Here is a 15,781-nt window from a genome sequence, read left to right as displayed (position 1 = left end):
GACCTGAAGAATGACGGTAAAAGCTTGTCCGAAATTTATATATTTACTTGTCTTCGAATTACGCATAGAATAGTAAAATGGCCATGATCGTCGGTTCAGCATGTCCTTCAGAACTTTAAGAAGACTAACTCCCGGGAGACTTATCATATAAGCTGATGTTTGATCGTATTTTCGGGTCAGAACCAAACAATCATATTTATATTCCTGTAGATGCGAAATATGACTGATAAATCTATTTATTTTTCTCCGTGAATGAATGTCAAGTTTCCGGAGCCATTTGCGCTGAAAGCACCCCACACCATTACATGGCCACCATCGTGCTTAACTGTCGGTCGCAAATTTTTCGAATCCAATTCAGTATTTGGATTACGCCATACTCTTACATGTCCGTCAGACTCAAAAATATTAAATTTGTTTTCGTCAGTGAATATGACGTTCTGCCAGAACTCTTCCGGTTCCAGGACATACTTTTGAGCGTATTCCAGTCACTTTTTCTTATTCATAGCAGATATAAACGGCTTCTTAAGAGCAACACGACCTCGGTATTTTTTCTCATGAAGTATGTTCCGTACCGTTTGAGGATTAACCTGTATGTTTTCAAAATTCTTCAGGCTGTCAGCTAGTTTTGGGGCACTGATTTTAGGATTCTGACGGTGGTGACGATCCGTAAGCTTCAGTTTACGGCCTCTTCCTGGAATAGTTTCCAGGGAGTTAGTCTTCTTGAAGTTCTGAAGGACATACTGAACCGACGATCGTGGCCGTTTTACTGTACCTGCAATTTCGGACAAGCTTTTATCGTCATTATTCAGGTCAGCAATCAGTTTCCGGATGTCAACGGGTGTTTTTTTGTGAGGAGCAGACATTTTCTTGTTAATTTTTGTGGATTTAATTAACAGGAAAATGTCTGCTTCTCACAAACAAATACCCGTTGACAGCCGGAAACACGAAAATCGACTGATTTACGCTAAATAAAGTTCATTTCACCGTATTTATCGCTCAGACCACTGGAAATTGTCTTTGCTGAGATTCAACTCACGTTTCTGCGTTTGACAAACTGACACATAACTGTTTACTTTACTAATATTTGACAAACGCCTCAGTGTACGGACAATTTTTTGACGTCGTTTTTGGGACTTTCTATATTAAATGAATTGGATTATTTTTAAGGTTTAATTCATAAACATTTTTTATACTGATCTACAAAAAGGACTAGTTCCTGCAGCGAATGATGTAATTGTAGTATTTTTATTGACTGAAAAAGTGCACTTTTTGATTGTTTGGATGTCAAGGTACGTGCTGTATGGACAATTTTTTGATACAGTGTATAGTGGAGCAGTTTGAAATATTTGGCAAAAATTCTTTTTGAACATAAAAGCGGTCTAATCTTGAAGCATAAGCATTTCTGAAAAAGGTAAATTCATTTTTTTCTTATTTTTCATGCTACATTTTGTAAATCAAATTGGTGGATAAGATTGTTCAAACCATTACTGCGACATTTTCAATTGCTGTTTAAATCATTTTCTTCCACAATACAATTAAAATCGCCACCAATCACAGAGCTCAACACACCTGACTTTTTCAGATGTACAGTCAAGTTTTCCGTAAACAATTTATCCCGTTCTTTTTTTAAAATTTGTTTTAGAATGCCCATATATATTGACAAAATTTGTGGTTTCTATTACAACAGATGTTATTCTAGAAGATGGATCCAATATAAATTCTGAAAAACTAAAGGTTTTTTTTTTATCAAAATAGCAGTTCCTCTTTTGATGCTTCCAGTGTTGACAATAGCGTTGTGAGAGCTTATGAAAGAAAAATCCTCATAGCTAACTTCCTGCATTAAGAGTATGTCAATATCATCTGAGTAAACAAAATCCCTTAACAAACTTTTATTAGTAGTTTTGATAGTACCATTCAGATTAATAGTTGCAACAGTGTAAACATGGTTAGTTAAGTTAGTATTGTTCATCTTACTGACGTTTTTGAGCCGATGTACACGAAGAGCTTCGAGGTTCTCGCATTCGAGAACGAACGGATTGCGCCTGGGCTGAGAGTAAATCCATACCAATAGCTGGGGCTGGAACAATATGCGGCTTGTTACTAACACCATCACTCTCCGAGCTATCACCTGTTTCATTCTCCATGATTTCCCTCTCGCGTTTTTTTCCCTTGTCCTTTTTTGTTAGCTCTCGCCCTGATCCTGATGCAACTTCGACACTTTTTATTTTGTAACTCTCTTCTTCTCTCGTGAGATCTATTTTGTCCCCAGTAGAAGCAGCGTTGCCAACCTTCCAGATTTTTCTGGAATCTTCCAGATTTTTGTGTGTCATCCAAAAATACAGACCTCATGTTGACTGGTCCAGACTTTTTATAAATTATCTAGATTTGTCCAAAAATTTCTATAAGCTCAACGTTTTAGTAAAAAAAATACTATTGAAATCCAATAGCTCATAACGGCAACACTGAATTTACTGTGAAGCAGAATTCAGAAGTTATTTAGACAGCTGAATGGGTCTTTTTAAAGTTTCGTTCACATAGACTCAGACATTGATTATTTTCAAGTAATGAGTAGTGATCCCTAGACTACATGCGATGTGGCGACTTAAAAAAAAGGTCGTCACCTATAAAGTTAGCCATCCAGACTTTTCCAGACATTTTTTCAAAATCTTCCAGACATTTCTGAAAAACAGTTGGCACCACAGAGTAGATGAAACCTGAGCACATACCGACACATCCCGATTGTCACTCTCAGTCAGTGATGTCCACTGCTTTTCAAAAATGTCTGGAAGCTTTGTCTGGAAAAGTGTGGAAAAGTCTGGATAGCGATCTTAATAGGTTATGACCTTTTTTTTATTGGTCGCCAGATCGCAATATTGCATGCACTTATTTCTTCATCATAATCATTCATTCTATAAACTATCACTATATGCATGCTACTATTGAGGTGATGTCGGCGGTACTACGTTTTATGCTTTGCTTCCTGTTTTACTACCATCTTTGTGGCATTCCTCATTCTTCAGTTACTAATTTGAATAATTTCCTGCCATTTTGCAACGAAAATTTTTAATTTTTACTGTTTTGTCAGAACATTCATGTCGAAACTCAAGAAGAATTGACAAAAGTCTGGAAGTCTGGAAACCTAAAAAAATGTCTGGCAAAAGTCCATAAAGTCTGGAAGATCCAGAAAAAATCTGAAAGGTTGACATCACTGCTCACAGTTGATCGGCACTCTTCGGCTGTTTTCGGATTGAGCACCACCATTGTTGGAGAGTATGATGGAGAAACGCTGAGTCTATTCGAAACAATATTCGCAAAGGTTCACACTTCTATTATTTGGACAGTACACCAGTGTTCCATCGCACCACATGTAAAACACTTATTGCGTAGCCCTTCGTAGTACACCCTAGCCTTCATATGATGAATATAGAGTTGTGCTGGAATATCTTCTAGCACCTCCATATGTACACCCCTAATGCCATTTAATATGGGGAACCCTGTTTCCACTGCGTCCTCTCCGTCACCAATTGTTGTATTTTCCCATATCTACCCATGACACTGGCAATCTGCTTGTCGTCCACTTTAGAAAGGCAAGCCGAAAATTCGGACGTATTTAAACGAACCGTTTTCCACCGATACATTGACACATATTTTAGACCCATCACCATAATTAAATTCCACTTCGGGATCCAATTTCAACAATGCACTTTTCTTAACATCTTCCAACGGAAACGGCACGAAAAGTTTAAAATCCTCCCTATACATCGCATTCAAATACTCATTAGTCCAAGATTGCTTCTTAAAGAACTCAAAAACTTACGCATTCGATGGATTCTTGGATTGTGATCCAAATCTTAACTTGATCGTGTTTTCATGCTTTGGTTCCATCTTCTTTCAATTTCCAATAATTATTCTTCTCTTAAAACTCAGTAAAATACAACTGGTATCTCGCGAATTTCACAACTACGATATGCACAGCTCATCGAAACACGTCTGCTCTTAAAGAAAGTTCGAACTGTTCTGCAGTTCGGATTTCATCGGCTAGGCTTCGCGCCACGAATTTCTGGGCCTGCCTCTTCTTCGATGACCTTCTGGATTCCAATCTAGCGCCTCTCTGCAAATCTCGTTTTCATCTTTTCGCAGCGTGTGCCCAATCCATCTCCACTTACGTTCCCGAATCTCGATTTCTAGCGCCCTTTGATGACACCGGCGATGTAGTTCCTCATTCGAGATCCAGTTGCCAGGCCACCAAGCGCGGATGATATTCCGCAGGCAGCCGTTGCAGTTTTCGCGTCGTCACCGCATATGTGCACCGAGTTTCGCACCCGTACAGCAATACGGATTTGACGTTTGAGTTGAAGATTCGGATTTTCGTTCGTAGAGAGATCTGGCATGACCGCCTGATGTTTCGGAGACTCGTAAACGCAAATCGGGCTTTTCTGATCCGGGTTTCGATGTCTTTCCTGGTAACACCATATGCGTTATCTGGCTACCAAGATACTGGAAGCACTCCAATTTCTCAACTTGTTGCCCAGCTAATCGGGACACATATGAGAATAATCAAATAAACTTAACCAATAGTTACCACAGTCGTTTTCTCCATACAACGAAAAGGCGACAGCATCAGCATCCTCTAACGGACTAAATGGAAGCACTAATTCTCGAAATTCGTGTAACTCGTGATAGGGTGTATTCCGGACACGGCTTAATCAATGATGCCAGTTATAACCAGGGACGGGATTATGTCATAGTCATGAGCCTAAAATTGCGACTAGTGACCCATTCTTTTTCTCGCATGTCGTTAGTTTAGGATTTTTTGGAAATGAATGCATGCTATGAATGATTGATTTTTCTATAACGATTATCATTGAAATCTGTAATATTTCGGTCATGACATGATGGTTAAAACTGGTCACTACCAGTGCAAAAGAAGATAATACAGAGCTTGTAGCCAACATGGGAAAACAATGGCAAAAATTTCTTTTTAATGTAAAAATAATCCTTTTTAAATTTCTTTTTTCATTTTAAATTCATATAGCCAGGTTTGAAAATTAATGGCTTACAAATGATTCTCGAAAATAAAAACAAAAGGCTAACAAATCTAAATTAAAGAGGCAAATTTGCATCATTTTTTTAATAACGTACGCTAGTTTTCAAGTTTTCAAGCGATTCTGTTTTTAATCTTTTAACTTAAATGTACATCAAATCACAAAAGAAATTTAATTTATCTTCTATAACTCAACACCGCCTTTAGACGGGGTTCCAATCGTTATTTTAAAATATATTAATCTAACAATCCATACTATTGGCAACTATTTAACAAACGGTACATTTAAGAAAAACTTTAAAACATGAAAAAATTGGGAATGAACCGATTTAAAATATTTTTTTTTGCTAGCGTCAGAAATTATTGGTCCATATGTTTTTCGAGCTAAAACAGCTATGGACTAATCTTAAAATCTCATTTTTTTTTCTAAATATTTTTCATCCAATCCGAAAATATTTTTCACAAATGCCTGCTCAATCTGTGCTTTTCCTGTCGCTACAGGGCTGGAAAACAGAAAAAAATTTAAAAAAACGACAAGTTGGTCTGATTAAATCACCAACCAGTGAGCAGGTAACAAATTGTATTTCATGGGATGATCGATCAGTATTAAAACTTTTTTCAAGCCATTAAAAGAGTTTTGCATTGAATAGGTGTACAAATTTTATCCAACTGAGCATGCCTTATCAATAAAACAATAGTTTTGTTGATTTTGTTTGGTTCTGGTACGAGTTTACATTTCAAACGATTACAACTCCTTTCAAAAGTGCTCAGTTTTTTGCTAAAAAGTAAAAAAAAATGCTGATCTGAATTTCTATTTGCACGAAGTAGAAGAGGAAAAACTACTTTGTTTTCTCAAAGAATCTTATTTGTTTGATGACATGTAAATTGTAATAAACTTCTTCCTAAAAGTCTCTTAAAATAAAGAGAAACAAAAAATTTCTATTTGCCTGACCTAGCTGTCTTAGGTTTTTGTTTACCAGAGTCGGAACCAGTCCGGAGTCTTAGAAACAGCCCAACCAGAAGGCCAATTCAAAACAAACAATCAGCAGCAGTAGCCTTAAAAATCCAAATCAAAATTAAAAAAAAAAAAAACAGAAGTTACAGCCTCAGTAATCTGCGCTTCCTAAGTCAATTCTATCTTTTTACACCAAAATTCCAAATCAAAACAAACAACCAGCAACAGCAGTTTAGTTCTATTCTTCCTTTGCCAATTTCGTTATTTTTTCCACTAGAAGGCTAAATCGAAGCAGACAATCAGCAGCAGCAGCCTTAAAAATCTGCGCTTCCAAAGCCAATTCCGTCTTTTTCCACCCGAAGGCCAAATAAATGTAAACAATCAGCAAAAACTGCTTTAGAAATCTGGTATTCTTAGAAATAGCCCAACCAGAAGGCGAATTCAAAAAATACAATCTGCAGCAGTTGCCTCATAAATCGGCGCTTCCTTAGCCATTTCTGTCTTTTTCCACCAAAAGGTCAAATGAAAACAAAACCTTCAGCAATAGCAGTTTTAATCTGTTCTTTTTTTGCCAATTCCGTTATTTATTTTCCATTGGAAGGCCAAATCGAAGCAGACAATCAGCAACAGCAGCCTTTAAAATCCGTACTTCCAAAGCCATTCCACCTTTTTCCAGTAGCCAAATCAGAAACAATTTTGGTCGTAGCAGCAGCCTTAAAAATCTGTGCTCCCTGTATCAATCCGTCTTCCTACCGGATTCCGAATCAGATAAAAAAAAATCGTAGCAGTAGCCTTGACAATCTGCGCTCTCTGTCCTTATTCTACCAACCACGCCATTGTCGTGATTTAACTATTCTTATGAATCTTTATTTATTTTATGAAGGTTTTTTTTCCGCTTAGAGTCCCCCTCCCTCCCCCAAAGGACTGCGAATGTTTCTAATATTTTTATGCTTTATGTAGTAAGGTAGAAAACTTTAAGCAAATGTTTTTAAGATGATCAGAAGAAGTATAAATATATTTGGAGTTTTAGCTAACAAACATTTGATACCGTTTAAATTTTGATTATAATCCTGCATTCCCAGAGTCAAGTTTCGTGTTTTTTTTAATTATGGGTCCAGAGTATACAGAATGGATAAATTCAGTTCAGTTTCAGTTTTATGTGTAAGTACCCTAAAATCGGTCATTCCTAAATCACCCGATGGACATCGCTCAACAGAGGATATTTATATGCATTGTTTATGTATTCAAATAGTGCTAGGCTCCTGCTTGGGTAATCATCGTGGGTTAGTCTAGTGTGTGTTTTTTTATTCTTTTTTATTTTGATGGTGGCGCCTTTTTTGTTGTTTTTATTGAAGGTGGCCAACCTTCCAGTCTTGCCAGCCGGGCCTATTACTTACATATACTCATAAACCTATTCTTGGGCGACCAAGATTTTGCGACCACCAAGCTGCCGGCCAAAAGGGGGACGCAAAAATAGACCAATAAATCAATTTTATTTGTAATTCATATACGAAACACGTCCTCTTGCTTTCGAGAGGAGTGAATCGTTCGTGGTTTCAGGTTCTTCACCAAACTCGATTCGTCACCATTATTGAAGGAGTGTTACTCATCTCGGTTCACCGAAGACAAGGTTCATGTCAAATTATGTGTTGGGATGGTCCCGTACAAGTCAGCGTGTGAAGTGCTTTTATCGTACAAACGCTCTCTGATGAGCAATTTATCATCCAACCGAAAAGGATTCAATTGCCTGGTCCCAAACGGGCTAACTTCTCGGTAGACCCCACAAAATTGGGTGTTAAGAAGGTTGTGTTTGTTCCGTGGGGCACACGTGTGTGTTTACAAGACTGATGGCCTGGCCTGGCCGACCCAAAGCTGCCCAGCTCGACGCTAATCATACATGAATTATTGATCCACTCGCCTTAAGCCTATATGGAGGAGTGAGGAGTAGCCGCAAGAATAAACATTTAATTGAGTGATAATGGGTGCCTGGGCCTAGCCAATACCTGCTGCGGTACCTAGTGAATCAATTTGTCCGGTCCGGTATCGTCTTTGGATGTTTGCCAGCCAGTGAAACCATAACAACGTGACGTAGTTGGTAAATTGTTTTGTTTTGCTGATCTGCCAAGCGCATTTGTTCGGGTAAATACGGTAAATAACATGGCACTAGTTGCAAAGGGAGGAGTATTATTATTCCTTAAAAGTGTTTTGGTAGATTGAAGTTTTTTTTAAGTTGAATAATATGTGTCTTCTAAGATGGTTTTAGTTCCAATAACAGTGAGATAGACTCCCTGAAATGTTTTAAACAAACCAGCTCAGTTATCTCAAAATTGATAATCGGTGCATGAATTACTAAAACTTGTATTATTCGATGAAAAAAATTGCTGTTATCTGTTACTGTTATCGACAAAATGCCGATGCATACGAATTGCATTTTTAATTGATATATTTTTTCAGGACGTTACTAAGTTTTCATTAAACGTTCTCGAGTTTTCACAATTTGTACCGGAAAAAACCGGTTTCGGTAATAATGTCCTAACGATTGGTTAAGAATGAATAAATTCTCCCACGTTGTGAAATTAGCAGTGTTTTGGTGATCACTTTTTTGAAAATTGCTTATTTTATGAAGAGATTAACCGTAATTTATATTTGTTACTTTAATTGATCGGCCTTAGAGGTGAAAAGTGATGTCCTTTTTAGCCGGGACATCTAAAGATTATGAAATTTTTATATAGATGGATAGAAGGTTAAATGAAATGAAAGTTGGTGAAAATGAGCGGGTAGAATTTATTTAGAAGCATTATCATCACATATCAATTTTTTTTCTTTTTTTTAAATAGAAATTTGAAAGCTTGTGTAGAGCAAAGGCGGGACAATTCACGGGTGTTTTTCATCAACATGCCTTCTAGCCTAAAATTTCAACACCTATCAAGCTTTCTTCTATTGGCGCACTAATGCCTGTCTATCCACCTTTGAGGTTAGGGCTGAGGCTTTAGGTAAGAAAATATTGAGAAAAAGCTGCTTTGAGGTAAGCTAGCGTTCGTGGAAAACTGTCAATATATCCTAATAGCCAAGCTCAAAACATAAATAAATGAAATTTAACATATTCTTAATCCAAAAATAGGGGTTGTACCCTTTTATGAAACTTAATCCAAAAAAGTTAAACCAACAAATTCATAATTGTATAAAATTGGAAGCACGCGCACTGTCACTTCGACTTTGAACTTCCATAACAATCTTGAATACAACGATCTCCTGGATTGCATAAATTTGTATGCTTATTCACGCCCGCTGAGGAACCAAATGCTTCTTTGAATTCCATCTCATCGAACCACGTATGGCTACTACAACCCAATAGACACATGTAACCGTTATTTTAATGAGTGTGTTAGAATTTTTGATTTTGGTATGTCTAAGAAATCATTTAAAAATAGGTTAAGGCATCTCTTAGAACAATAAGTCTGTGCGAAACAATATTTTTTCGAAGACTAATAAATAAATAAATAAATAAATAAAAAAAACTTTTTATTCTGATGGTTTTTTTTATCAAATTGTCTGCGTAAGATAGATCAACTTTCACACTATTATATCACAAAATTTGAGATTTCTAAAATTTGTGTGCAAGAGATACAGTGATACTATGAAAATCGGACTGTTTGGACTTTTACCATTCAAACTTAAATGTCTCAGAAACTACGCTACACTTTTTTAAAGAAATTTTGCAGGGTGATTGTTGATGTTTAAAATAAGTATGCCTGGAGTTTTTGAAACGTTTTATCGGTGGGATCAAAGTTACGCGAGATACAATATTTAAGGCATAACTCTTGGGCGAGTTCAAAGATTTGAACCATCGAGGAAAAAATATAAAAACATTGAAATAATTCTTCAAAATTTTAACTATAGATTAATGGTTGAGAGATCTGAAACATGTTTAATTTTGTTTCAAATTATCAAGTCCAAAAATGCTATTCTGCAAAAAAAAATAGTGTAATTAAGGTTAAAATAGCCATAACTCTATTTTCCAATGCGAGTGATGGCTCAAACATCCTTAATTAGATTCTTCGAAAAAAAAATCACACAAGACAGGTTTCATTTGACTCAAAATTTTTAAGTCCGAACATTTAAAAATGTAGTTAAATTGAAAGTAAAAACAGCCATATCTTCATTTGACGATACGTGCGGTGGCTTAAACAACTTTCATTCGATTCCTTGGAAAACAAATTACATAAGAGAAGTATCACTTGGTTCAAAATTTTCAAGTCCGATCACGCTTTTTTTATAATACTGTCATAACTCAATTTTCAGGGGCGTGGTTCAAACTGCCTTCATTTGATTTTTCGAAAAAAAAACACGCAATTTAGGTCTATTTTTGTTGAAAATGATTTAGTCCAAATCATTGTTTTTCTGAATTGTAAACAAAATACAGGGGGATTACACTGAGTTGAAACGTTCACAACATTTATCTATGGGATGGTTTCGGCCATATGCAGTACGATGAAAAGGTATCCAGAGGAACTGACGTTGTCGTAGTGTCCTCGTTGATATGTAAAGGTTGACGCGTTCCAATACGTAAGCAGAGTCAACACGATTAGTTAAGACATCAAAAATAAATGTTTGTTGTAGCTCGGTACGACGCTTTTCGAGAGAAGCAATGCTTATCAGAGCACACCTTTGCTCGTACGGCGGAAGTCGGAGTGGTTCGTTCCAAGGAAGTCGCCGGAGAGCGTACCTAACGAAGCTTCGCTGGACACGTTCAAGTCGGTAGCAGTGTGTACTCTGAGTAGGAGCCCATACCTGAGCGGCGTATTCCATAATGCTACGAACCGAAGAGCAGTACACTGCTTTCAGTGCATAGACGTCGTCGAAGTCTTTCGTGCTACGACGCAAGAATCCTAATGCAGCAAAACCCTTCGCAGACGTGAGCGCGATGTGTTCAGCGAATGTTAGTTTGTTGTCAATTTTCACTCCCAGGTCGAGAATGGATTTGACATTCTCCAATGTTGAACCCGAGAGTTGATATTCGAAGTTGACTGTGTTACGTGCACGAGTGAAGTTGACTATCTTGCATTTTTTGGCGTTTGCCGTCATTCCATTTAAGCGGCACCAGTCTTCTAATCTGCCGATGTCGTTTTGTAAGGCAAGACAGTCAACGGAACTGCTAATTCTTCTGAACAGCTTCAAGTCATCAGCATAAAGCAGAGTGTCGGATTGAAAAGTATTACATAGGTCATTCACGAAAACTATGAACAGAAGGGGTCCAAGGTGACTTCCCTGCGGTACTCCAGATGGGGTGTCGAAAGTTCGTGATCGTGAATTCCTAATTTTCGTGAAAGCCTGTCGGTGCAACAGATAAGAAGCAATCCAATCAAGTGACCAAGCTGGAAACCCTAGGCGATCCATCTTTGCAAGGAGAATTCTGTGCGGGACACGGTCAAACGCTTTTGCAAAGTCAATATAGACTGAATCCACTTGACAACCTTTCTCCAGACTATTACTCAGGAAACTGACGTAACACATCAGATTCGTCACCGTAGACCGTTTCTTTACGAATCCATGCTGAGACTCTGAGATAAGAGGTTTTATGGCAGCATACAATCGCTCGTGCATTAAAACTTCGAAAACTTTTGAAATTGAACTCAGGATTGAGATTGGGCGGTAGTTTTCGACGTGATGAGCATTGCCTGATTTATAAATCGGAGAAATTGCTGCAACCTTCCAAGCACTGGGGAACGTCCGTTCGTTGAGCGATCGATTTAAAATACTGCAAATCGGGGCAGCTACAGATGCGGCGCAATGTTTCAGAACCACAGGAGGAATGCAGTCAGGACCAGATCCTTTCGTTGGGTCAACTGCGGTCAGCTTCTCGTAGATATCCTGAACGGAAAAGCACGGCAAGGGCAAGTTTATGTCGTAAGACTCGAGTGATGCGAGGTAGCTATTGTCTGTGCCATTACTAGGTGGAGAGTAAACGCTTTGGAAGAATTCAGCAAACATATTTGCCGATTCGGTCAAGCTGGAGGAGGTTACACCGCGGAAGCTTACATCAACGGGGACTGCGGCGTTTTGTTATATTGACTTTCTTCGTCGTTTATATACTTTTTTCCCCATTGTTACACAAAGCTTCATTGTACAAATTTTAACGAATACCATTGTAATGATTTTGAGACGTTTTATTTTACTATTTTTTCTTTTGGAAAAGTTAAGATTAAAAATGAAATATCTTATATATAGAAATGGAGGCGTTTTTTTGTAACACCATTACGTATGAATGGTCGGTCGTTATGAAGTGAAATTTTGTATCCGAGGGTTTTTCGTGCCAATGATGGTTTGTATAATAGTTTCGAGATTATTACTTTAATCAACTAGAAACGGGATAAAACTCGAACAACTTGAAGACGAGCACGAAGAAGTTAAAGAACTGTAAACATTTTCCAACGATTTATTAAGTAACTAGCTGACCCGGTGTGCTTTGCTACACCTTTCAAAATCTAATGATATTTTCAGAAATTTTTTCAATTTTTATTGTTTTGTTGGCATTATTTTAAATCAAATTATGACAAAATTCAAAAGCAACCGCTATAAAATGAGAGCTGCAGCTGGAGTTTCGAATAGAAACACAAAGATAACTTAAACTAATATTCTGAATCCTGATCTATAAATTTGTGTTAATGATCTGATAATTTTAATCTGTTTCTTTATGCTTCGCCCTGAGCTGGAAGGGTCTCAAACTAATCATACGCAAACAATCTAACTTATAAAATATGGTTATTTTGACGGGAAGGACAGCGGGGGCTTTCTTATCAGTTTCTTAGCATAAATTCAGAACATATCAATCTGAATTTATGCTAAGAAACTGATAAGAAAGCCCCCGCTGTCCTTCCCGTCACCCCCTGCTGAATGGAGGTCGTGATCTTTAATAATCATACACATTTTTTTCGAACCCAAAAATCCTCTTATATCAAATATAGTTCCATTGGTTGATAAATTTTCAAGCTTTACAACAAAATTAATATGGAGCCCCCCCCATTTTTCCTCTCTCTACACTGTAAAGCGTAAGGGTATAAGGCTATAACAATCGTAGAAATATCTTTCGTAACCAAATACTTTTCCATGCCATATGGACCCCCTCTCTCCTGCTATGTACTTACTCACTGGAAGGAGGATGGTGCGTCAATTATCATAGAATCATATCAAAACCAAAACCAAAACCAACAGTTTTGTTCATTTCTCGGATATTGTTTAAAAAAATTAAATGTAAGCTTTCCTGTTCCCTTACTAAATTCCCAATTCTATCCTTCTGCAAGAAAGGAATTGTTTCACATAAAAATATTTCTCGTTTTGAAGTACCATCCCATGCCCAATTTGGTGTTATTTGCGTATTAAATTCTTGATTTATGCATAAACTTGAAAGGAAGTACCATCCCCCCTTTCGTCCTCCCCATTGAATGGAGGGGTGAGAACTTAATATTCATTGATGTATTTTTCGTACTCAAATACTTTTTGATTCCAAATTTGGTTTCATTTGCTCGAATAATTCTCGAGTGATGCAAAAATGTATTTTTATGGAAGCCCCGCTTTCCCCCTTTCTCTATATATTTCCGCTGAAAAAAGGTGGGGCTTCAATTTATATAGAAACATTTCTCGTATCCAAATACCTTTACATGCCAAATATGGTTCCATTTGCTCGATCAGCTCCCTCCCCCTTTTCCTTCGCCTCTTTGAAATAGTGAGGTATACCAAATATTCATAGAAGCATTTCTCGTACCCAAATATCGTTCCATGCCAAATTTGGTTCCATTTGCTGTTGTAAATCTCGAGTTATGCAGTAAAATTTTATGAAAGTCCCCTTCCTCTTTCTTTTCTCCACACTAGAAGAAGGAAGAGGTCTCAAACAATCATTAGAACATGTCTAGTTCCCAAATACCCTTCCATGCCAAATTTGGTTCCATTTGCTTTATTAGTTCGCCAGTTATTTAAAAAATCAAAAGAAAGGTCTTCTCCCCCCTTTATATGTTTCGACTGAAAAGAGGGAGGGGTCTTAAATAATCATAGAAACATTTTACGTATCCAAGTATCCTCCCATGCCAAATTTGGGTCCATTTGCTTCAATAGTTTTTGAGTTATGTAAAAAATTGTAAGAAGACCCCTCCCCCCTTTATATCTTCCTACTGAAAAGAGGGAGGGTTCTCAAATAATCATAAAAATATTTTTCGTATTTAAATACCCTTCCATTCCAAATTTGGCTCCATTTGCTTTATTAGTTTTTGAGTTATGTAAAAATTATAAAAGAGCCCCCCCCCCCTTTTCTACTGGAATGAAGGAGGGGTCTCAAATAATCATTGAAATATTTTTTGTATCCAAATACCTACCTATGCCAAATTTGGTTCCATTATCTTGATTAGTTTTCGAGATATATAAAAAATTGTAAGGTAGCCCCCCTCCCCCCTTCCTATCTCCCCACTGAGAGGAGGGATATTATACCTTATATTCAAAGAAACATTACTCGTTCCCAAATACCACTCCATGCCAAATTTGATACCATTTGCTCAATTGGTTCTCGAGTTATGTACAAAATTGTCTTTATTTTTGGAGGCCCCTCCCTCCCTTCCCGAGAGAGGTAGGGGTCTCAAACTATAATAGGAACCTTCCCCTGCCTCCAACACCTCCATCTGTAAAGTTTCACGCAAATCGGTTCAGTAGTTTCCGAGTCTATAGGGAACAGACAGACAGACAGACAGACAGACAGACAGAAATTCATTTTTATCTATATAGACGGGTAAAACGAAGATTACCGGGATAGCTAGTTTTTCATACAGATGAACTAATGAATAATCGAAACGGACAAAATATTTATATTTAATTTTTTCCGTACATTGTTTGGGCAAAAATATTGTAGCAAAAAATTAGTCGCCAAACCCCCTTCCGCCCCAAATTCATAATTCAAAATACTAAATTATGCACAGACTATTTACAAACTGAGGATTCTTCTTTTAAAGGTTAATTTTGACACGTTAAAATCGAAGTTGTCACTTGTCTCGTTGAATCTTCTACATCATGTCCAGATGGGATTGTTGAATTCGTAAAGCGTGCGGAAAGGCGGGAGCCGGAAGAATTGTTGTTGTCGTAAAGTCCGTGGGGGTGCATTTATTGGCAGACGAAATAAGAGTTCACTGCAGTCGATATTATTACACAACAGGTCATAGACGAAAAGTCGTTGAAGTAGCTTTCTGCGTTGCGCCAGCGTCGGAAGATGAATCAGATTGCACCTACTCTCGTACTGCGGTAGATGCGTTGCGTCGTTCCAGGGTAATCTGCGAAGAGCGTACCTGAGAAATCTTTTCTGTACTCTTACAATGCGATCTGAGTGCAGGGCGTAATACGGCGCCCACACTCGGATTCCATATTCCAAAATACTTCTCACGTGTGAGCAATAGATAGCTTTCAGGCAGTAGATATCACGAAAGTCTTGTGTGTTCCGCTTAATGAAGCCCAGCATAGCTACAACTTTGTTACAAGTTGAAACTCAATGTCCACGGATAATCATACCGATTGTACATCAAAAGTTTTAAGGATGATGGGACATCAATTTTACGTAGTCACACAAATTATTGGTTACACCAGTTATTTTTAATTTGATTAAAAAAATGCGATTTTATCCTTACCAAGGAAAAGGGATAAGTTGCAACAAACTTCATTTCTCATGAAAAATTAATTGAAAACATGTGGAAATTTATAGTTTTTGGATGTCGTAACTCTTGAAGAACCAATTTTAGTAATTTTTGGTT

The 15,781-nt window shown here is 37.4% G+C and overlaps 1 protein-coding gene across 4 annotated transcripts in view; it reads left to right on the top strand.

Annotated features, from left to right (window-relative positions):
• Positions 1 to 15,781, top strand: part of LOC129756314 (solute carrier family 35 member F5) — a 59,077-nt gene that overhangs the window by 4,407 nt on the left and 38,889 nt on the right. Inside the window, exon 1 of one of the 4 annotated variants that reach the window (XM_055753162.1) lies at positions 7,535 to 8,094. The exons of 2 other annotated variants lie outside the window; for them this stretch is intronic. The gene's annotated coding sequence lies outside the window, so the exon portion shown is untranslated. Of the gene's footprint in view, positions 1 to 7,534; positions 8,148 to 15,781 lie in introns of those variants that run through there. One more of the 4 variants, XM_055753160.1, reaches the window with a different exon arrangement.

The sequence above is a fragment of the Uranotaenia lowii genome, chromosome 3 (assembly GCF_029784155.1).
Source record: "Uranotaenia lowii strain MFRU-FL chromosome 3, ASM2978415v1, whole genome shotgun sequence".
Taxonomy (NCBI): Eukaryota; Metazoa; Arthropoda; class Insecta; order Diptera; family Culicidae; genus Uranotaenia; species Uranotaenia lowii.
The sequence above is the reverse complement of the archived record's forward strand: the minus strand, read 5'-3'. Positions and strand labels throughout refer to the sequence as shown.